The 22816-nt window shown below is 45.4% G+C and overlaps 1 long non-coding RNA gene across 1 annotated transcript in view; it reads right to left on the reverse strand.

Moving 5' to 3' along the window:
• The window catches only part of LOC149128082 (uncharacterized), an 89253-nt gene that overhangs the window by 2311 nt on the left and 64126 nt on the right, over positions 1-22816 (reverse strand). The window contains exons 2-3 of the long non-coding RNA XR_016230329.1: positions 265-405; positions 56-159 (exon numbers count right to left, since the gene is read on the reverse strand). This is a non-coding gene — a long non-coding RNA (uncharacterized LOC149128082). The remainder of the gene's footprint in view (positions 1-55; positions 160-264; positions 406-22816) is intronic.

Below are 22816 nucleotides of genomic sequence, written 5' to 3' on the forward strand. Positions count from 1 at the left end.
ATGCACCTGGGAAAGCAGTGGAGGATGGCCCAAGTCCTTGGGACCCTGTACTCACATGGGAGACCTGGAAGAAGCTCCTGGCTCCTGGTCATTGCAGCCATTTGGGAAGTGAACCAGTGGATGGAAGACCTCTCTCTCTCTTTCTCTTTCTCTGTAACTCTTTCAAATAAATAAAATAAATCTTTTTAAAAAAAGAATGTTGAACAAACATTGTGATCTGGGCCAAGAGGTAGGGCATATAGATGACTGCTCTTTCACACTTACCTTCTGGGATGTTCAGGGAAGAGCTCCTCCAGGGCCCCTTTCCTGGGGCTCTAAGTTGGGTGCTGTGATGGTCAGGTTCATGTGACACTTTAGCTAGACTTCAGTCCCCCATTGTTCAATCAGATCCTAGTCTTGGTATTGCTGGGAAGACATTTTGCAGATGTGAGTGACATCAGCCACCAGCTGACATTAAGAAAGCATTCTTCTTGATCATCTATAGGAGCCTCCTGCACTCAGTTAAAAGACATGAAGAGAAAAACTGAGGGAGAAGTAGGAAGAAGGAATTTCACCTGTCAACTACAACTTCAGTTCCTGCCGGACAGCTTCCAGCCCACCAGCCCGCCCTATAGATTGCAGACTTGCCAGTCCTCACAATTGCATACGCCAATTCCTTGAAATAAACCTTGTTCATATACAGAGTCGATCCTCATTACTCATGTGTTCTCCTTTTGCAAATTTGCCTACCTGCCAAAATTCACTAGTAGTCTCCAAAGCAGTACTTGCAGGACTTTCATGATCATGCATGGATGCTCAGAGCAATGAAAATGTTCCCAATGCACGCATTTGCAGCCGAGGTTGAATGTGGTAACACTTCATCGTTTCAACTCAGCACTACAAACAAGTGACCTCATCCAGGCCCATTCAGTACCAAAATTTTCACATTTCTGTGCTTTTTGTTAGTGCTTCCGTTGCTTGAAATTATTTTTAAGGGACTGGTGTTGCAGTGTGCCAGGTAAAGTCACAGTCTGTGACACAGGCATCCCACATGGGTACTAGTTTGTGTCCCAGCTGCTCCACATCTGATCCCTGCTAAGCTGGCCCAAGTGTTTGGGCCTCTGCCACCCATTTGGGAGCTTAGATGAAGCTCCTGGCTCCTGGCTTTGGCCTGGCCCAGCACTAGCCATTGTAGCCATCTGGGGAGTCAATCAGCAGATGGAATATCTTTCTCTTTCTCTTTCTCTTTCTCTTTCTCTTTCTCTTTCTTTCTCTTTCTCTCTCTCTCTCTCTCTCTCCATATATATATATATATGCATATATATATTTCTCCCTCTCTGTGTAACTCTTTCAAAATAAATAAATATTTTTTAAAAATGACCTTTAAACATAGTGCTACAGTGCTGTCTAATACTAAGTACAAAAAGACGTGATGCGACTTATGGAAAAAATGTGTTGGATGCACTTCATTCAGGCATGAGTTACAGGGGGGTTGGCCTTGAGTTCCATGTTAAGAAATCAATAACATATATTAAGTAAAGCATCTTTCAACATATGCATCAAGTATGCAAGTATATTGATTAGCTAAGGAAAATGTTGGCCGAAGGCTTACAGGGACCTAACCCTGTATTTCTGCTAGGAACAATGACTGTGTTTGCTCATCAGTGTTTGGGGTGACCTCAAAGAACCTAACTACCACAAATGACAAGAGTTGGCAGTGTGTGTGCACATGTGTGCACCCTCTAGGAGCACCCTGACTGACGCAGGTGCAGTGTCACCCTTTCCTCCAGGGCCCTGCCTAGCACAGTCACGAGAACCTTATGTCCTTTCAGATCCCTGACAGAAGCCTGCAGAAGGAGGAAAGGAGTCCACACAGACACCTCCTAGTGCATGCTAATAGTTCCTCTTACACAGAAAGTTTTTCTCTTACTGGTTCATATTTAGGAATGCAAAATAGATGCAAACCCAATAATTTGGATGGTGCTCCCTGATACAGTAAGAAGACTAGATAATAACGGGAATGCATTTCAGCATTTTTAATGTAATTTGGGTGATGAGTCCCAAATTACTTTTCCAAAGTAAACCAATCAAATGCATTCCAATTTGAGTATCTTTACCAAAAATAAACTTCTTTATGAATGTGTAAAAAGTAATTAGCCTGTCTCCAAGGCACTGGGCCTGTTCCCAAAGGTGCAGAGAAGCCAGCCTGTGCCAGAGTAAAATGAAGGCTCCGACTTCACAAGCCCCCCCACCCCCACCCGGGCCTCTCCCACCCTGGTGGTCGGGTGTAGCCTCCCTAGAGGCAGAGGTTACGATTTCAGTTTGCCTGGCCCCCTGCTGCAGTTTTAAATTTACCACCTTCCAGGTTGCACTGTCACAGAAGGGCCCGGGTAAGACAGACCAATGTCTCACCACCCAGCTCCTGGAACACCACCCAAGCTCACAGCCTACACATGGGGATCACAGCCCAGCTCTGCAAGTAGGGTGCAAAATGGACCCACACAACACCCAAAGGGGGCTTGAAAAGGCTTACAAATAATTCTTTTTACTTCAAGAATATCTCACGACTAAGAATAAGCACTATGCATCAGCCACCATTGATCTTGAAATAAAAGGCTGTCTGCACACACACACACACACAAGCTTTTTTTCATGCACAGCTACCAATGAATCAGAACACCATTCACTTCTCCAACCATCCCAAAAGTGATTCAGGTGTCAGAGAGTGCCCTTGGCTGACAGAGGAAGGCGAGAGAGTAAGGGAGCTTGAAATTCATTTGTGATTGCAGGCACTGCCCCTTCAGTGTTGAGCAACTCCTGTGACGTGAGTACTGTTCTGGGGCAGGCATTTGGCACTGCAGTCAGGACACCACCTGAACGCCTCCATCCCATATCCAGTTGTCTGGATTTGAGTCAGCGCTGCTTCCGATTCCAGCTTCCTGCTCGTGTGCACCCTGAGAGGCGCAGTGATGGCTCCAGTGGAGTCCCTGCCACCCACATGGAAGAGCAGGATTCAGTTCCCAGCTCTCAGCCAGTTCCTGGCTTCTCCCAGCCCTAGCTATCACAGGCATTTGGGGAGTGAACCAGCGGATGGAAGATCTGTCTCTCTCTTCCTTTCAAATAAACGAAAAGTAAATTTTAAAAAACTAGTATGCTGGAGCCAGTGCTGTGGTGCAGTGGGTTAAGCTGCCCCCCTGCAGGGCCAGCATCTCATATTGGCACTGGTTCCAGTCCTTGCTGCTCTGTTTCTGATTCAGCTCCCTGCTGATGCGCCTGGGAAGGCAGCAGAAGATACCCTGAGCTTTTGGATCCCCGCCACCTACAAGGGAGACCCTGATGGAGTTCCAGCCCCAGCTATTGCAACCATCTGGAGAGTAAACAAGCTGATGGAAGACCTCTCTCTCTTTGTCACCCTGCCTTTCAAATAGACTCATTAATTAAAAAAAAAAAAAAAAAAGAAGAGCTCTCTAAGCTGTTAAATGGAAGAATAGCAATTGCCTTGTCTTGTGACTACTAAGTTGATATACTAATAAAAATAAGTGAAAAATGTGTACCCACCAGCACCAAATAAGAAATTATAGAAATAAATATAGTTGAGGCCAGCACTGTGCTGTAGCAGGTACCGCCACCTGCAGTATTGATATCCCATGTGGGCACCAATTTGAGACCCGGCTGCTCCACCTCTGATCCAGCTCTCTGCTATGACCTGGGAAAGCAGTAGAAGATGGCCCAAGTCCTTAGGTCCTTGCACCCACATGGGAGACATGGAAGAAGCTCCTGGCTCCTGGCTTCGGATTGGCACAGCTCTGGTCCTTAGGTCCTTGCACCCACGTGGGAGACATGGAAGAAGCTCCTGGCTCCTGGCTTCGGATTGGCACAGCTCTGGCCGTTGTGGCCAATTGGAGAGTGAACCAGTGGATGGAAGACCTCTCTCTCTCTCTCTCTCTCTCTCTCTGTCTCCTGCTCTCTCTGTGTAACTCTGACTTAAGAAAGAAAGAAAGAAAGAAAGAAAGAGAGAGAGAGAGAGAGAGAGAAAGTCAACAAATTGATTTATCAACTAATCTCAACCCAGAAAAACAAAATGTGTAAATGGCTACACAGGACTTGTTTTTAAGAAGTTTGGTTTTGAGGATCCATCTTGCTCTTTGTTCCACATCCTCACACAGTACTGGTCACCTTCCCTTCTCTGACACCAAAAGCTAGGTGTCCCCTCCCTCCTTCTTCTCCTGCTCTCAAAGGATTGCCTTCTTGGAAAGGATCCAGCTGAGTCAGGGATGGGAAACCATGGGCCATGTGCCCAAAGCAGTCAACCTCCTCTCCAAAATTGTATAGAAACACAGCCACACTCACTTGTCTATGCAGCGTCTATGGCTGCCTTGCCCCCTACAGAACTGCATTATTGCAAGGAGAATCTTTTGGCCCATAATTCCTAAAATCATTTCTATCTGATCCTTTATGGAAAAAGTTTCCTGGACCTTAAATCAAGTATTTTGCATTAAAAATGGGAGTTTTTAATATGCTACTCCTCTAGAGATTACTTGAATTTTAATAGGGAGGTAATTTCTTTATCTGAAGGAATTAATGGCTAATAATTTCAAGATTTCAGTCATTAGCAATGGAATACTCAGGAGATATCTGGGGGTGGAGGAGTTTCTTAAGATAGGTTACAACTGACTCCACCTATCCACCAGCCGAGTCATACGTCCACCTATGGAGGAGCTTAATAAAAGTTAAGAAGGTTACAAGGGTGTGGAGAAAGACTTGAAGGAGAGGTTGGTCTGAAACGAACGGGGGAATGCCGAAAATGGCATTCTGGAGTCAAAGACACAGCCCAAGAGTTGGAACTGTCTCTTCTCAACCCAGTGTTTTATTCTTGCCACTTGTAACCTAATACAAACATTTTGAGACCCATTTAAAGAGAGTCAAACTCCTGACTTTGGTTGTCCCTTGATCTTTTAGCTTTTTTACTTTTTACAAATATTCAGCTTCACAAAGATCAATCTTGTTTGTACAACACATTGAGAATTTTCTTTCCAAAGTCCCCACAAGCAGTGCAATTCATCTCCAAAGAAATTTTTTACAACAAAATAGCAACAGAGAGTTCGCAATGCATCCTTGCTTCCAGAACATGAGTTGCTTCATGCCAGCCTTACATTAAGCAGATTTAGCAAGACTCTGAAGTAGCCACTGCACAAAGGGAAACAAGAACATCTGGTTTCCCCCCACCCTGGGTGAGTCAGAGGCTCAGGGTGCAGGGGAAGTAATGCTCATTCCTAGTAGTTGCATTTGTTCAGCGTATTGCAGGTCATGATATGCTCTCCAGAACATTATTTTATTCAATCCTCAGGACAATCACTTGATGTGAAAATTGTCATTCTTGTCTCACAGGTAAGGGAAAGATCTAAAGGGTCACACGTCTCCCCTAGGTCAACAGTTATTGGAGATGGAATCAGACTGAAAGTTCAGGTCTTCTGAGTTGTCTCTGAGTCAAGGGTTCATTTCCTAAGCATGGGTGGGAAGGAAATTTGGACCAGCACAGTCATTCAGCCAATTCTTGAAGGCCAACGTTTTGTCGCTGTTCAGGTGCAAGAGTGGTAGCATTAGCAGCTTAAACAGGAATAGGTTAGTTGGTTTTGCCCATGAGTTACCCATGATGAGTACCTGGATGCCCTGTACATGGCTCCTGGGCCCTCCTGGGATGATGGTCACAAACCTCTGGCACCTTAAGGGGCTTTTCTACAGACTAGAAAAAGGCAAAAAGGCAAACCAGTTCCACAAAGTGCTCCTTCACCAGCTCACTCAGCCCAGGGCGAGAGAACAGCACAGCAAGGTGGGCAGGCTCTGTCCAGGCCCTGCTAAAGCCCTTCAACTGAGCCAAGGCCCCACTGTGCAGCCAAGGCCACGACAGCATTCCTGTGTCCACTCAGTTTAGAAACCTGCCTTCACCAGAAGGGGACACTTCTCCCCAGAAAGGAAAGCTTATCGAGATGAGCTGAGTCCGTACATTGCAACGAACACCACAGGTTACCAAGAAGTCACAACCCCGTCTAGCACTGAGTGGTGATGACAGCCCTTCTGAGCTGGGGCTGGTTGTGGTCCAGATCCTCTCCCTCCCGCTTAGCTAAGCTCCTCTCCATACCCATTTCCTCCATTAATTCAGGTGCTCCCATATTTAAGGGGACATTCTTGGATAAGATAGAACACACACAGCTAGCAGAGGCGGGTATTTTTCTCTGTGAGTGAGAGTCCTCCTCAGCATATTTCTGCCACCACATCAGAGAGGGGCCTGCTGGCGTAAAGCCCCTCCTCCAAGCCTCGCTATCCCTAGAAGCCCAACCGCCATCAGAGCACGTTGGTTCTCTTCCTCTAAATGCTCTGTGGAGCCCATATCATCCCCTAGGTCACTGGGCCAAGTGCAACTGAGCTCATTAATCACTTCAGAGTCAGCTTTCCTGCTCAGAGATCAAGGCCAGCAAGAGCTCACGATCTCCTTGTGAAGTGTTTTTGCCTAGGATTTGAAGGAGGAGTGGATCCATGAGTAGAACAATAGCTTCACCTAAACCTGGGAGACTCAGGGTGCAGCCACCAGGAAGAAGGAGAGTAGCTGGAAACCTAGCTAATCCAGTCACTCTTGCTCCATGTGCATGGCCCAGTAGCACTGGGAACAAGACTGTAAGGTAGGCAGGTAGAAATGGACTCTCGGGTACAGGTGTGTGGCCTTGCAGTTAAGACGTTCACATACATATCAGCGTGCCTGGGTCCAGCTCTGATTCCTGATTCCAGCTTCCTGCTAATGCAGACCCAGGGATGGCTCAAGTAGAAGTGTCTCCACCACTCACGTGAGAGAATCATTGAGTTCTCAGCTCCTAGCTTCAACCCGGGCCTAGCGCTGACTTTTGCAGGCATTTGGGGAATAAATTAGCCAATGGAAGCTCTTTCTCTGTATGTGTCTCCCTCTAAAAAGAATAAAATTGAAAAATTTTAAAAAGAAATGGACCCTCAGACAAAAAGGTTCAAATTAGGGATTAGTGTTGTGGTGTAGCAGGTAAAGCCACCACCTTTGACACTAGCATCCCATATGGGTGCTGATCCATGTCACAGCTTCTCCACTTCCAATCCAGCTCCCTGCTAATGGCCTGGGAAAAGCAGTGGAGTTTGGCCCAAGTTCTTGGGCCACAGCCACCCACACTGTAGACATAAATTAAGTTCCTGGCTCCTAGCTTTGACCTGGCCCAGGGCTGGCTGTTGTAAAAATCTGAGGAATGAACAGGCAGACTGAAGATATTTCTCTTTCTTTTTAAAAATTCAATTTATAGTAATTGCATCGATTTAGCATGTTCCCTGCCTTACATTTAGACAGTGTGTCATAAGTCTTTCCAGTCTTGCACTAATGGTTACTGCTACTATGTCCACAGAAAAATTATTCAGTGCATTTGCCTTCTACCACTTCCTGTCATCTTTTCTATACCCTTCCTTTCATTTATTTTTAAGATTTATTTATTTTATTTGAAAGTCAGAGTTACAGAGAGAGATAGACAGAGAGAAAGACATGCGCACTCGCCATGTGGCTGCAATGGCCAGAGCTGGGCCAGACCAAAGCCAGGAGCTTCTTTTGGGTTTCCCATGCAGTTGCAGCCCAGGACAGTCTTGAACTGGAGCCCATATGCGATGCTGGCACTGCACAGTGGCTTAACCTACTACACCACAGCACCAGCCCCACACTTCCTTTTAAAGTTCTATTTGCTTCCATATTCAGTTTTTGGTTTTAATCATCTTGTTATAGGGTTTGGGGTTTAGCTGCCATTTTCATAACATAACCATATCATATAATATGTATGACAGCTCTAGGTCCCTAAACATCACCTCTTGATCAATAATGAGGTGTCTGAAAGACTGACATTCTATGGTGTTTGCAAGAGTACACCATACTCTAACTTAGAGAATAGCTTTTTGGTATTTATTCACACCAATTCATCCAAAACTATTCAGCCAAGGTATATATTCTGATGATGTAGGAGGCTATCAACACAATTAACAATAAGGTTGTGATTTTTGAAAAGGATTATACAGGGGCTTGTGTTGTGGTGTAGTAAGTTAGGTTGCTGTCTACAGTGCCAACATCCTTAATTTGAACCCTGCTGTCCACAGTGCGAACATTTCAGTTTGAATCCTTGCTGCTCCACTTCCAATCCAACTCCCTGGGAAAGTAGAGGAAGATGGCCCAAGTTCTTGGGCCCATGCACCCATGTGGGAGACCTGGATGAAGGTCTTGGCTCCTGGCTTTGGCCTGGCCCAGCCTGAGCCATTATGGCCATTTGGGGAGTGAAAGAGCAGATGGAAGATTTGTGTCTCTCCTTCTCTCTCTTTCTCTAACTCCGCCTTTCAGATACATAAAATTAATCTTAAAAAAAGATTATATAAAAAACAGCCATTTGATATTTATAAACAGAGTCTTCAACCTTAGAGTAAACTCTACCTCTTCCTATGGTAAGTGATGCTAATAACTGTGCTAAGACTATAGACAAAACAGGCATCTTCTAATAGTCTAGCACCATACCAAAAATCAAAGACTGTAATGCAAAACAGCCATTACTAGAGAATTACTGGCCATCGAAATGTAGAACAGAGAATCTTAGCCACCCTGGTATTTTATAACCAACCAAAGATAAACTGGAATTATTCATGTGCTGTTGCACACCACAAAATCCCAAGTCAGAAAAATAGATAAATATGTGGTTATAGAAACAGAGCTGCCACCACAGAGACATGCAGGAATATTAAAACATGGCTAGGGAAGTTTGATCTCTTCATCCCCAGCACATTGCTGACATACGGTAGTGTGCAGAAAGTGATGTTAAACTACACCAAGTGATTTTTTTTTCTGGTAAATGGAGTAATTACACATCTAATTGAGTAATGTGTGAGATTCAGGGGCAGATCACATTCTGCCACTTCTCTTCAAAGTATGCTAACACATACTCTTACTCAATGGGCTCTTTCCCAATGAAGGGTACAAAATTACTTATTTTTTAATATCATCAAGGAAGACACTTCCAATTTCCCACAGTAGGAAAACTAGGAAGACATTCATTTAAGGAACTCTTTGGTTCAGGGAGAGTTCCAAGAAATAGTCACAGGGCGAAGGCAGGGGAGCCCTGCCCCATGCTGATCCTGTGGATCCACTTCCTGTTACTCACACAGCTCCTAGCTCCTCTCCCGTAGAGACATCCAGAGGACAGCGGCTCACATGGGGGGGGGGGGCCCACTGGGTTCTAGGAAGGGCGTATGGCTGTACCCCTGTGGCTGGGTGTCTGTTGCTGGCAGGAGAGCACATGAAAGCTGTGAGTGAACGTGGAGGACTCCGCTGCTTGCTGCAATCAAACCATCTGGGCAAAGTGCTGACGTGCCTTGCTGCTGCTTTTCCAGTCTCTGCCTTCTTGTTGCACTGTGTGTGCATCTAGAACCTCATCACTTAAGACTCATTCCTCCTCATCCCAAAGAAATCAGGGAAAGGAATCATGAATCCAGGCAACTGTAAGTCCCTATTTGGGTGAACCACACATAAGGCTGTGCAGAGTAAAAGCCACAAATTTAAAAGATGATAGATACATATTGGAAGGATTGGTCGCAATGCCAAACAGTTCTTAGGATCCAGAGCAACACAGCTAGAAAGGGGCATGTGATGTCTTCATTACATTCACCCTCTGCTTTTTTTTTTTTTTTTTAAGGGATAGTTACAGTTCTTAAAAAAAAAAAAAGATTTATTTATTTGAAAGACAGAGATGTGGAGAGAAGGAGGGAGGGATGGAGGAAGAGAGAGAGAGAGAGAGAGAGAGAGAATCTTCCATCCACTGGTTCACTCCCCAGATGGCCGAAACAAACAGGACTGGGCCAGGCTGAAGCCAAGAGCCAGGAGTTCCTTCCAGGTCTCCAAAACATTGGTGCACAGACCCAAGCACGTGGGCCACCTTCTATTGCTTTCCCAGGTATGTCAGCAGGAAGCTAAATTGGAAGCAGAGCAGCTGGGACTCGAGTTGGCGCCCATATGGGATGCTGGTGCCACAGGTGGAGGCCTAACTTTCTACACCACAGTGCCAGTCCGCACCCTCTGCTTTTATAGAGGAAAAAACCAAGCTCACAGGCACAAAAGGACTTGGCAGCTGACACTACTGCCAATTCATACTTTCAGAAAGGAAAGTTTTGCAACGAGAATTTCAACTTTTTAGAGCAATCAAAATATGCCTTTATTTAAAAGTATTTCACTTATATACACATTCCTGGGAAAACACAATTACATACAGTGAAGGACAATGGCTTATGAAATGGAATATAAATTTATGTGGTACTGTATTTTTATCTGTCTACTTTTATTTTTAATTTTTTTAAGATTCATTTTTTTTTTTGAAAGTCAGAGTTACATAGAGGGAGAAGGAAAGGCATAGAGAGAGAGAGAGAGAGAGAGAGAGAGGTCTTCCATCCGCTGGTTCACTCCCCACTTGGCCACAGGGCTGGAGCTGTGCCCATCTAAAGCCAGGAGCCATTCTTCTGGGTCTCCCACGCTGGTGCAGGGGCCCAAGTACTTGGGCCATCTTCTACTGCTTTCCCAGGCCATAGCAGAGAGCTGGATCAGAAGTGGAGCAGCCAGGACTGAAACTGGCACCTATATGGGATGCCGGCACTGCAGGCAGCAGCTTTACCTGCTATGCCACAGTGCCAGCCCCTCTGTCTACTTTTATACTCAAGAATAATGGAAGCTATTCCTATAAACAACTTGTGTTTGGAATAAATGCATATTATGAACAGAAGCATCCCACTAGATAATTAATGAATGTTCTTGGATTATTTGACATATTTTGAAACCTGGAGACAAATTATTAGCAAAGTTAACATCATTTCATTCACTCGTGACAGCCTTTGCGGACACCCTCTCGGCTGCCTTCTTCAACTCTTCAGGTTCCATTTCTACAACTGGCCTGTGCGGTTTTTCAGGTAGCAGCCGTTGGAGCAACTAGTAATGTGCTCATGCACCCACACGTGTGCACATGCACAATGCTCCTAGGAACAAAAGCTGGCACAGAACCTCGAGTCATTAAAGAGAAAATGCCTGTCTTTCTTTCTTTCTTTCTTTCTTTCTTTCTTTCTTTCTTTTTTCTTTTTTTTCTTTTTTTTTTTTTTTTGAAGCTTGGTGCAGGCAGCCTTTTTAGGGCTTTTGTCCTGACCAGCTCCTTGTTTTAACGCATGCTGAAAATCCCACCCCTGCACACATACTCCATGGAGGCCACCCTGGCTTGCTGCCACCTGCCCTCACACTGAGAAGCGGGGCTCCATTGCTGTTACGGAACCCGAAGCAGAGCCAGGAATAAATCCCAGAGGGCCTCTCCCCTGACATACGTGAGTAGAATAAAAACAAGACATAATGGATAGCAATTGAGGAGCAAAGCGAGGTGCTGTGGTGTTGACCAGGAGGATGTTCTGGTTCTTGGGTGAGAAATAAAACTAAAGCCTGTTCTCCCTTTTGTGCAAAGTCCCCCGAGACCTGTCACCCACAGGGTGGGTCTTCTTCTGTTGCCTTCCTCAGAGTGGGAATTAGAGCTCCTTAAAGAAAATGTGCACAGCCATGGTGAGGCAGGACTGAGTTGAGAGAGCTCTACAAGACTTTCTACGTATGCAGGGTCCCAAGCCTGTTCATCAGATAGCAAAGGAAATAATGTAATATGCTCATTTATACTAAAGTGTTAGGGACTTGATGTGCTACTTATCTCAGGATGTCTGTACTCCATAAGTAGTTACTTTCCAAAGGCCTGAAAAAGCAAATAATATTTAACCTAAAGGAATACACAGAACTAATGGTAGATTTTCAAGTAACAGAGTTTTTCAATCACTTTACCCAGGAAACCATCTATTAATACAAGGGTGGCTCTAGAGACATCTGTCTGATGAGATGACAGGACAAAGAGGGAGTGTCAGACATAGCCAACTTAGGGAAGCCACGCTTCTGCTCTCTTTATTTCCTTCTTCCCTTCGCCTCTCTAGCCCTCATGGTGGTTCCCTCAACTTCGTGCCTGCTCCCACCACCCAGCATGACTAACATTGTGAAGATCCCACAAAGTGCACCTCACACAGCTTCGTAGCAAAGATGACGCCAGGGCTGAGTTGAATGCAAAATCAAAGCAAGAATTGAAACCACGCCACAGCCGAGAACACGAGAGACACTCAGGTGCAAATGCGCGGCCACGGAAGAGTTGGCACCACCAGCCGCAGAGCTGCAGCTACCCTGCTGTTTTCCCGAAAAACTATGCACAAGCTAATGACGCTCAATTTTTTCCTACTTTTACTATGAAAGTAGAGGGAAAAAAATCCATTTGGTTGTGTCAGGGTTAGAGAATTTACTCAGTATTTGCTAACTAACTGCATCTCAGTGTCTGTCATTTCTCCAAACTCATGCATTGTTGCCTTTTATTAGCTGTTCCAGCTCCAGTAAGACACAATGGTAGTGATTCTACCGCAATGTGGTCCCAAGAGCCAGGCTGGGGCCAGGGTAGGGGGAGAGTCAGGCAATTCAGGGATGCTGGCCAGGAAAAGCGTTAAAAACAAGACCCAAACCTTCAGAAAGCCAGTCTGCTTTTTATTAGCACCATGGCAAGCAATTCTAAACAATGTCAGTCATAAACTGCTCTCCCCCAGCCAAAAAAACAAAAATCTTCTGTTGGTGTAAGTTCTAAACAATCGCTGAAGTTGCAATTGAGTTTTCAGACTATAAATGTAAGCTTCGATTTAGCACATTTTTTATTGCTTCTCTTGAGTAAACAATGCATTCCACATGGAAGTTGACTCAGAGAATTAACTCCATGCATTTCTTTCCAGAGTAAGAGCATAACACAGCTTGCTCTGGGCACAATTGGTGTCTCGGCCTCCCTGGTACTACATAATCCTATGTTCTAACAATCAGTTCAGAATAAACAATGTCAGCACAGTGACGGCAAAGACAATCAGAACTCGAATTACTTTAATTCTGTCATTCTGTGTGCATTTTCATTGTGTTTACATTTTCGGGAATTTATTGGGAAGTGGGACATTGATGCATCTCTGACAAATGTATCCTTTTGTTAACAGACTTTTTCCTATTTAATCTCGTCCTTTGTCTTTCAAAATTAGAATTAAGAAAAAGCATTCTTTGATCAAAGATAGATTGGTACTTCAAGAGTATTGGAGGAAAAACAACTTTGACAAAGTCATTGACAAATTTGCAGAAAGTAATCACAAAAACTGTAAAATGACTACTCACTACTGTGAAAAGCCAACACACGGTATATGCTTTCACTCCTTTCTTCAAAAAATACATTAGTGAAATTAAAAGCATCATTCCATAAAACCCTTTTCCCTTTGGGGGACGTCATATTTATTTAATTTTTCATGTTTTATTGATATGATCAAAGTGGAATGAAAGAACATTTCTTTTCTGGCCATCACTATTATTTGCCTCATTTTGTGATTAATGAAAATAATTTTGCCATGTAGAGGAAAGGGATGCTAAAAGTGATGCCTTTCAGATGTCAGATATCAGCCCCAGGGCTAGCATCCATCACCTGTTTGGTTTTAATGCTTCCCTGACTCCCACCCAGCCAGCCTCTTCCTTCCCCTGCCCGCCCCCTCATCCCCTCACTTCACACTGGACACATTAGAAAAAGATTTGGTGAGCTTCGGAGAATCCATTCACCCTCCCAATTTCTCCTCCCGTCTCCTACTTTTCCTTGTAGAAAAGAGAATTGGGTTATGACATTAGAATTGCTAAAACCCAGTCCTCCACCATGAGTGGGAGCCTGCACAGCCAGGATTCACGTGCACTGCTCCAGTGCGCCCATCAGTGAGAAGCCAGCCAGCCTGCAGCCACGATGGGAGGACAGGGGACCCTGCTCTGCCTCTGCCTCCAGCCGGAGGTCTCCGGGGTTTCTTTTTCTTTCCTGAGATACAAAATCAGCACTGTCTGGAGCCCACCTGCACTCCCCCTCCCCAAGCACCAGCATCACCCTCATCCCTTCAGAGAGACCAGTGTTGACATTTCAATCCACCCCACACCACCTCCCAGCTCTGATGCCTCCAACCCTGGTCAGTCCAGTGACCTCAACTCTGCTCAAAAGAAGAAGAATATTCCCACCCAAATGTGGCCTAGGATTCTCGTCATTCTTTGGTTTTCTGAGGCGCCCTATGTCATCTAATGATGATTCGTTATGTCATGATGTGCCCGCCACAGCTCTTTCCTTGCTGGCAATGGAGAAAAGTTCTGATATTTCTTTTTCATTTTTACGTAGCTGAATATAATGAATTCCACTTATGGCCTATTTTTGAAATCCACCAATCAAAGAAAATTGCAAAGTTCACCATAGTAACAGCTCTGTGTCAGTGGCCCATGTGAGAACCACACAGCACAGAAGGCACTGGCCAATCACAGGGCAGAATAATGCAGCCATCTCATAGCAACCAAGGGATCTGCATGGCAACATCAGTTGCTATATAGAAGAAAAATTAGAAACAATATTGTGTTAGGGAAAAATCAAGGTATTAACTGTTAAGTCATACATGACTCACAGTTGTGAGGACCTATCCTAAAATATCCGCCTAAACATAGCTCAGATAATACCGACCAGATCTAAGAGTCCCTGAGCAAGGAACACGTCCCCCACCACCAACTGGAACCACCTGAGGAGTGCAGGAGAGGAGAGCATCCATGCTGAGTCCCTTCAGTGCTAAGAACAACGGCCTGTTTACAGGGTAAATCACAAAGAAAGTGTCACATTTAATTTTGTGAGGGAGGCAGGGCAAATTTTATTAGCACTAAATTCTCCACCTACGCCCCACAACCACCACCACCACCCATTCCTTCTCCAGCTTTCTCATCTCTGTTAGCAGTGTCACAAACCCCCCAACGGCTTGGCCCAAGCAACATGGAGTTCTTGACTGTTTTCTTTTTCCCATACCCACCTCCAATCCATTAGCAAATCTTGTTCTTTCTGCATTCAAGATATGTCCACAATCCAACCACAACTCACCACCTCTGGGGCTGCACTGTGGTCCCACTCAACTTCACCCCTCATCTAGAGGTGAAAGCCTTACAATATTTTCCCTGCTTCTCTTCCGTGTCCCCTACAGTCTATTCTCAACACAGAAAGCAGGGAGACCCTTCCAAACATTAGCACTTGGCTCAGAATCCTCCAGTGACTCCCAGTGAAAACCACAGACATCACCAGCACTACCAGACATCACCCAACTTAGTGTTGTCCAGTTACTCCCATGGTCCCATCTGCTGCCACTGCCTGCTTTGCTCACCTGCTCTGGCTACACTGACCTCACACGCTTCTAGCCTATCAGATTCTCCAACCCACTCTACCTCAGTGTATTTGCACTAGCTATCTCCTTTGGAATAGTCTTCCCCCAGAAACTCTTGTGGCTTACTCCACTTCCTTTAAGTGTTTATGCAAATGTCATCTTCTCAAGAAAAAGATTTCTGATCCACCTTAAAATTAGACTCTCTGTCCCCATATCCTTTCCCAATAGCCTCTTACCTGCTTCCCTGGCACTAATGGACAACTGAGGACAATGCCTAGCACATGGTAAGTACTCACTAAATAGTTGCTGATGAGTAAGGAAGCGTGATTATGCAGATAAAGTAACTGGACCCAAACAGCTGAATAACTGACTCGGATTCTCATGGCCAGAACATATTAGAGCCCAGATTTGAACTCAATTTACCTCACAGAGTCCACAACCTCTCTTTAGTTTCCTCTTCCTGAACCTCCACTGCTTCTAATATAAAGCATGAGTTCCCTAGGAAAGGAAGAGGGGCCACCGGGCTGAGTGTGGCCACAGCAGGACTGGAAAGTGGGGTGAACTGGCCCAGCATTGAAGCAACGCCTGAGTGGAGTGACCCTTCCAGCGAAGTCGGAAGTATGACTGAGACCATGTGAACAGGACTGCACCAATGACTCCCCATGGATGGAGAACTTCTCCACCCCTCCCAGGCCACTTTCCTTGGGCCCCAGAACAATTCTTTTGGCCACTCAGCATTCCCACCCCTTTATTTACTTGGGCTTAAACCAAGAAATTTTTAATCTGGAAATTTGTTCTTGTTCTTGCAAGTTCCTCCTCGGAGCCTCAGAGTTGTATCAAGCATACACTGCCTTACTAGTTGAAAAAAAAAAAATAGGAAACTCAGTTGCCAAATATGCTTTTGAGTCTATGCAATAAGTAACTTTCTTTGTTTTTAGAAACTAGCCCAGTGTTGTGGGATTTTGTTGAATAGGGTTTTTCAATTAAAATTATACTGAAAAGTGGTAGCAGCATGCCTACATGCTCTACCTTGATTCCCATAAATGGTACAAGAGGAGATGGGGTAGGGGAGAGGGGAGAGAACACCCAGAGGCAGGACAGGGAGAAGAAGAAACCAAAGGCAGGAACATTTTGCTTCCACAACCTGTATAAGTGACTAAATAAATGCTGGTATAGACACAGACAACCATCAACACTCTTGCTGGGTACCAGGTAAAATAAACAAACAAACAAAAATAGTCATAAGTCTTCTACCAAGAAATAAAAACATGAAAGAGAAAAAACAATTACAGTAATAGCTACCCCTCTCTTTGAAATATTGTATTTTTTTTTTTTACAATTTGAAACACAGAGAGATCAAGAGGGACAGACATGGTTAGCGTTGTGGCTTAGCAGGTAGAGCTGCCACCTTGCGATGCCAGCATCCCATATGGGTACTGGTTCAAGTCCTGGCTGCTCCATTTCTGATCCAGCTCTCTGCTATGGCCTGGAAAAGAAGTGGAAGATGGCCCAAGTCCTTGGGTTCCTGCACCTGCGAGGGAGACCCAGAGGAGTCTCCTGTCTACTGGCTTCCAGCTCTGGCCATTGTGGTCATTTGGGGAATGAATCAGTGGATGGAAGACTCTCTCTCTGCCTCAGCCTCTCTGTAACTATGCCTTTCAAACAAATAAATAAATCTTAGAGAGAGAGAGAGAGAGAGAGAGAAACAGAGAAAGATCTTCCATCCACTGGTTCACTCCCCAAATGCCTGCAGCAGCCAGGACAGGGTCAGGCTAAAGTCAGGAGCCAGATCTCAAATACTTGAGCTCAAATACTTGAGCCATTCCTGCTGCCTCCTAGGGTGTGCATTAGCAGGAAGCTGGAATCTGGAGCAGAGCAGGAACTCCAACCCAGGCAGTGTCTTAATCACTGAGCCAAATGGCAGCCCTGGTTCCCTATCGTTGAGCATGGACAACGCATCGGCGCTCTCCCGCAGCCTTGCATTTAAGCCTCTCAGAGACCCTGTGTGGGAGGCCTCGCCCCACCCAATTTTACAAAGGACACCTGGGAAACCCGAATGGCTTGGCCAAAGCCCTCAACAAGAAAGTCAGCAACAGGGGTGACCCATTGCCTCCATAATCCTTATTCTCAACTGTTGTGTGGCACCTCCTCTCTGTAATAAGATTAGTTCATGTGATATAAAGAAACAGAAAAAATATAAAAGGAGGTGACACAGGAAACATTTTTTAAAAATCCTCAGTGAAAATATTGGTAGTTTTCAAGAATACAAGGTGACTTCAAGAATACAAGGTGCACACACAAAAAAATGAAACCAAAAGATGATGTGTGGGGTGGGCATTTGGTGTGACTTGGGCCACCCACATCCCATATCAGAGTGTGGGGGTCCAGTCCCAGCACTGCCTCTGATTCCCAGTTCCTGTTAATGCGAACCCCAGGAGGCAGTAGATGAAGACACAAGTATTTTGAGTCTCTGCCATCCACGTGGGGACCTAGGTGGATCCTCGGGTTCCTGGCTTTGGCCTGGCCTTGCCTTGCCTTGGCTATTGCAGGCACCTGGGGAGTAAACCAGCACATCTTTGTGTCTTTGTCTCTCCATCTCTCCAAATAAAAACTAACAATTCTTTTTTAACAAATAAGGTGAATTTTCCATCACCTTTTCGGAGCACCCTTGTTCAGAGCCCAGTGGGAAGGGCTGGGCAGGTGTATGGAGACCCCAAAGGAACTAGGCCCACAGTCTTCCTTCTCCTCTGAGGTGACTGTCCTTCCATCCACATCACGCCAAGAAATAAGCTCAACATTGACAGAACAGGAGATGCCAAAGGTTCCCATTGCCAAAGGCCGTGGAAGACAGTGTGTCCCGCTGTCTCTTCTCTATTGACAGAGACCCCTGAGTGAGCTGTTTCACCCCCCAGGAAACTCCAGGATGGCTACAGCTGCTGGCACAGAGGCTGGGGCAATCAAGGGTGAGCGCTGAGAGCAAACAGAAAGGGGAACTTGGGGTATTCGCTGAAACTTTTTGCCTGCCAGGAGGGAAGCACAGCCTTGTGCTAGAGCAACCACCACTCTTCAGCTAGCTGCATCACGTTCTTGTAGCATTTGGCCTTAGAAGCAAATCTAAGCCTACATAGACACACACACACACACACACACACACACAGACCTGTTGCAGATTCCTGCATTTGTCTGAAGATAGCCTGCCCTAACAGACGAATGTGAGATTGACACGCCGTGAGACCCAGCACTCTGACGCCATGCAGGGCAGTTTCTCCCCAGATAAAACCGTCTGGCTGTTCAGCCTGAGCCGAGCTGTTTCTCTGTGCTGAAGAGTGGCTGCAGCTGCAGCAGCCATGGGCAGGACCGTCTGGGCGTTCACCGCTGTGTTTTCAAGGAGTTACAGCTCTCACCTATTAGTTTCACCTTTGGCATGAAGCTTCCCTGGACCACTCCGGACCTGAATCCCCTTAGCACTTGTTGGCTTCACCAGGCACAGGGCACTCGTGTATTTGCAAATATTGCAGGAGGCAGTGCAGCTTAGTGCAAAGGGCCTAAAATCAGACAGATAGGAGCTCAAATTCCAGCGCTGAGATGTGTAGCCAGGAGAGTTTTTTGCCAAGTTATTCACCCTTTCCACTCTTCATCATCCATAAAATGAACACAAGGATACCTGTCTTATGAAAATTTTTAGGGAGGAGTAAATGAACTACTATGTTGAGAATGGGCCTAATATAGTGCCTAGAACTTAGCAAGTTCAAGTATTAGTTTACAAGCAAAATACATAAACAAATGAACCAAAAAGATGGGCAAAATGAGCATGTGGAATTCTAATTGGATCTCGCTCCTTGCTAAAACATCCAAATTAATTACACATGTCTGGATTTCTCATAAAATAAGTGCAGTGCAGTCAACCTCACATTCAAAAAGGAGACACCCTATCTCTCTGATTTGTCACACAACTCTGCCACCTGTCCCTCAAAATTGAACATTGGTTTTTCTCCTCAACATACTCAAGAATCTAGCCTTTCAGTCTAATGATAATAAATGCTGGATTTAGGCTCAAGGTTTCCCTTCCAATCATCACGGTGCTCTGCCTCATCTCGCCAAAGTCACGGTTAAGGACACATCATCTTTGTCTAGATATCTCCAGGGCTTTCTGTTGGCTTTTGAGACCATAAACAAAAACCATCTGTATAATCACGGTGTAGATTTCAGGCTCTAAGTCCTGTATAAGTGCACATGCCCAAACTTAAAGTGGGGAGGACTAGTCTTTTGACAGATAAAATCCCAATTTTCAATGACATAGAGCAAGGCTTATGTTAGCCCTCTCTCCTTCTATTGTTTGGCACAGCCATTGAATATATCAGATGGGCGCGCCCCAGCTGTCGAGAACAGAAAGATAAGTGTCTTCCCTCCTGCTGCTGTGAGTTGATCATAGTGACTTGGGGCATTTTTATAGAGCAGTAACCTTTTGTGTGATTTTCGCCAGAGAGTCCAGCTAAGCATAAACTGTGGGAATGGGAGTGGGGAAGGGGCCATGCTAGTCTGCAGGCCCACCTCTGGCTTTGGCCACTTTATTTATTTGCTGGAGGACTCAGTGAGCCCTGGGGGAAAAGGCTGAATAAGAAAGCTTGGGAACTGAAGGGGATTGGAGAAGCTGTCAAGGACTCGGGTGCCTGAATTCTGCTTGGATGCCCTGGCCAACTGCAGATGTGGACAGTACAGGAATAAAGCTGCTCAAATCACCTCCTACCCAACTCCAGGGCATTTGTCCCACGTTCCCTAGAAACAGGACTATCAGGAAACAGAAAAGACAGTCTGCCCATTTAGGATGCTAACGGGAGAATCCTTCAAAAGAAAGCTCACCCCTAGTCAGAACGTGCACATTAAGTTTATAGGCATCAGGGAAGAAGTGGCTCCAGTGACAACAGCAAGAAATCTTCCCCAAAAGCATCTAAGAGGCATGGATAAGACACACTGCCCTTAGATGCAGGCTGGAGGGTCCATGTGTCACAAACACAAAGCAAAAAACATGTTAAAGAACACAGGAGGGAGGGTGCTGGGCCAGTGGTCAAGCTGCTTCTTGGAACACCCTCACGCCATAGGAGAGTGCCTGGGTTCAGGTCCTGGCTCTGCTCTCCATTCCAGTTTCCTGCTAACGTGGACCCTGGGAAGTAGCAGATGATGGTTCAAGTAGTTGAGTTCCTGCCATCTGCTTGGGAGACGTGAATTGATTTCCAAGCTCCCAGCTTTCGCCTGGCCTGGCCTTGGCTATTACAGATATTTAGGGAGTGAACAGTAGATGGAAGTTCTTTGTCTGCCTCTGTGGCCCAGGGTCTGGGTCTCAGCTCTTGCACACGGAGAGCCTTACCCTAAACATCAGTTCTCCTGACTTACACACCATCAGAGACCATGGGTTTTGTTGCTGTGCACTTTGGAGAGGGACACTGCTTCACAGGCTTGGTAGCACCAGGGAGGCTCGGGCACATAAGGGAAGAAAACAAGTATAATCTCCCCAGTCTTTCCTCCTAGATAGCCTGGAGGGGGTCAATTATCACATAAAAATGTGCTGATTTGCAGTGGTGCTCAGAGGAAATTTTCTTGCTTTTTACAAAATATTTCAATTTGTGGTTCAAGAAGGTCACATACTTTATAGCATAATTTGTTAGCTTGGTTCAAAACATTTAAATCACTCCATTCACACATTTGTCTCAGATCTCCAAAGGTCAGGGTAGGCCTATCTGTGAATTACCCAAGACCCCGGCCCCAGAAGGGAAAGATGCAGCCTTTGTGGCTGTCTTTCTGCTATGTGAGGATCCATCATCTCTGCATCTATTGCCCAACACGTATATATTCCCTCCCAGAAGGTGTGGCCTGAAAAACCCAGGGTTGCCAAAGCCAACTCATCGTGTTTGGCAAACATTCTCTTATACTGAGTAGATGCTACCAATTAGGCTTTCCCCAACAAATCAACTCACTTTTTCGAGTAGAGGGAACATTTTCACAACTCCAATCAATACTGACATTTCATATAGAATGTCCACCGTGCTCCCTTCTTGGGGATGACGGAGGGAGAATCTCCAGATTCTCCCTCATCCTCGTGCAACCTTTTCTTGAGGGGAGGAGTAACAGCTCCAGTTGGTCAGAGCTTGACATTGATTGAGTCACACTCTTGTGGACGGTGGGTTGCAGGCCTCCTATCCCAGAAACAGGCTGCAGACCACCTAGTTCAGATTTGTCTTGAGTGCAACCCATACTCCTATGTCAACATAGTAGGAATACCAGGAAGGCTTCTCACCTGGGAGACACATCATTCTCCTCCCTTCCCAAGTCAGCCCTAACTGGGTAGATGACATGCACTTGGAATCTCCCCAGCAGCCTGAGTTAATGGTTGGAATCTGAACTTCAGGACTGGTCAATTGCTCATGAGCACACATCAGTTTATGAGTCCCAAAACAGACATTTGGACTCAGAGATGGGAGAACATAGATCCCAGTCCTATTTCCCAACACAATCCCTGCGTTGTGCAGGTCAGTTAAGTGGCTGTGCCTCAGAAGGACCTCTGTGGCGCTTCAGGCCAAGATGCACGGCTCAGGGTTGGCAGACAGGTCTGTGCTGCACAGTCACCCAGGGATCAGAGCTGACAATACCCCGGCCAATCTTCAACCTGTGCCTTCCAAGGCTGCCCTATGCCAGCCATCCAGAAAGCAAAAGAGGGCAGTACAGGGTCAGAGATTCCTACTAAGTGGATGAGGTAGAAGCTGCCCATATCAGCTCCTCCTATACTGCACTGATGAGAGCTTAGTAGCAAAACCTTGTCTACTCCAAAGGAGGCTGGGAAATAGGAGCATGGACTGTAGTGCAGGCATTCTCCACCACAGAGGAGTCACCGTGCCTGGTAAGGAATTTCAGGATACAGTTTACTCAAAAGCACTGTACAGGAACACACTACAGTATGTGTTTGCTCATGCTCTGTGTAGTTGATTGGCAAAACACATGAAAATGTCCCAGCTCAAATCACCTATTACACGTAAATGTGTAAAGTCTCAGTTATGTCACATACTTGTTCAATTATTTGAGCAGATTCAAAAAATCATTTTGGAATAAAAATAAATAAAAGTTCTTCTTCTAGGCCTCGTGTAACCTCTCTCAGGGTGCAATCTGTAAGGTTCTGAAGTTAATGCATCTTTGTCAGTTGTACCGCTCATCTCTAAGGGTGAGCAGTTCCCCTTGAATCAACAATGAGTTTATGAACCATGCCAGGTTTAAAAACAGATTGTGACACAATTTTGTTAAGAGACTCGGCCTGAAGGATATATTGGTTTCCTTCATTTAGGTTCTCTAAACAGTGATCCTAACTTTCTATATTTCTAACTTCTCTAGGTAAGATCACTAGAAAGTAATCTGCCTAGAACGTAGAATTGTATTTCTTTCTCATCTCGCCAAGTGAGGGCGGGGACCAAGCAAACAAAAACACGAGTTTTTAAAGTTATGCACCTGACATTTTTTAAAATCAATA

Source organism: Oryctolagus cuniculus, chromosome 2 (genome assembly GCF_051225735.1).
Source record: "Oryctolagus cuniculus isolate XC-2025 breed Fujian yellow rabbit chromosome 2, ASM5122573v1, whole genome shotgun sequence".
In the NCBI taxonomy this organism is placed as follows: domain Eukaryota; kingdom Metazoa; phylum Chordata; class Mammalia; order Lagomorpha; family Leporidae; genus Oryctolagus; species Oryctolagus cuniculus.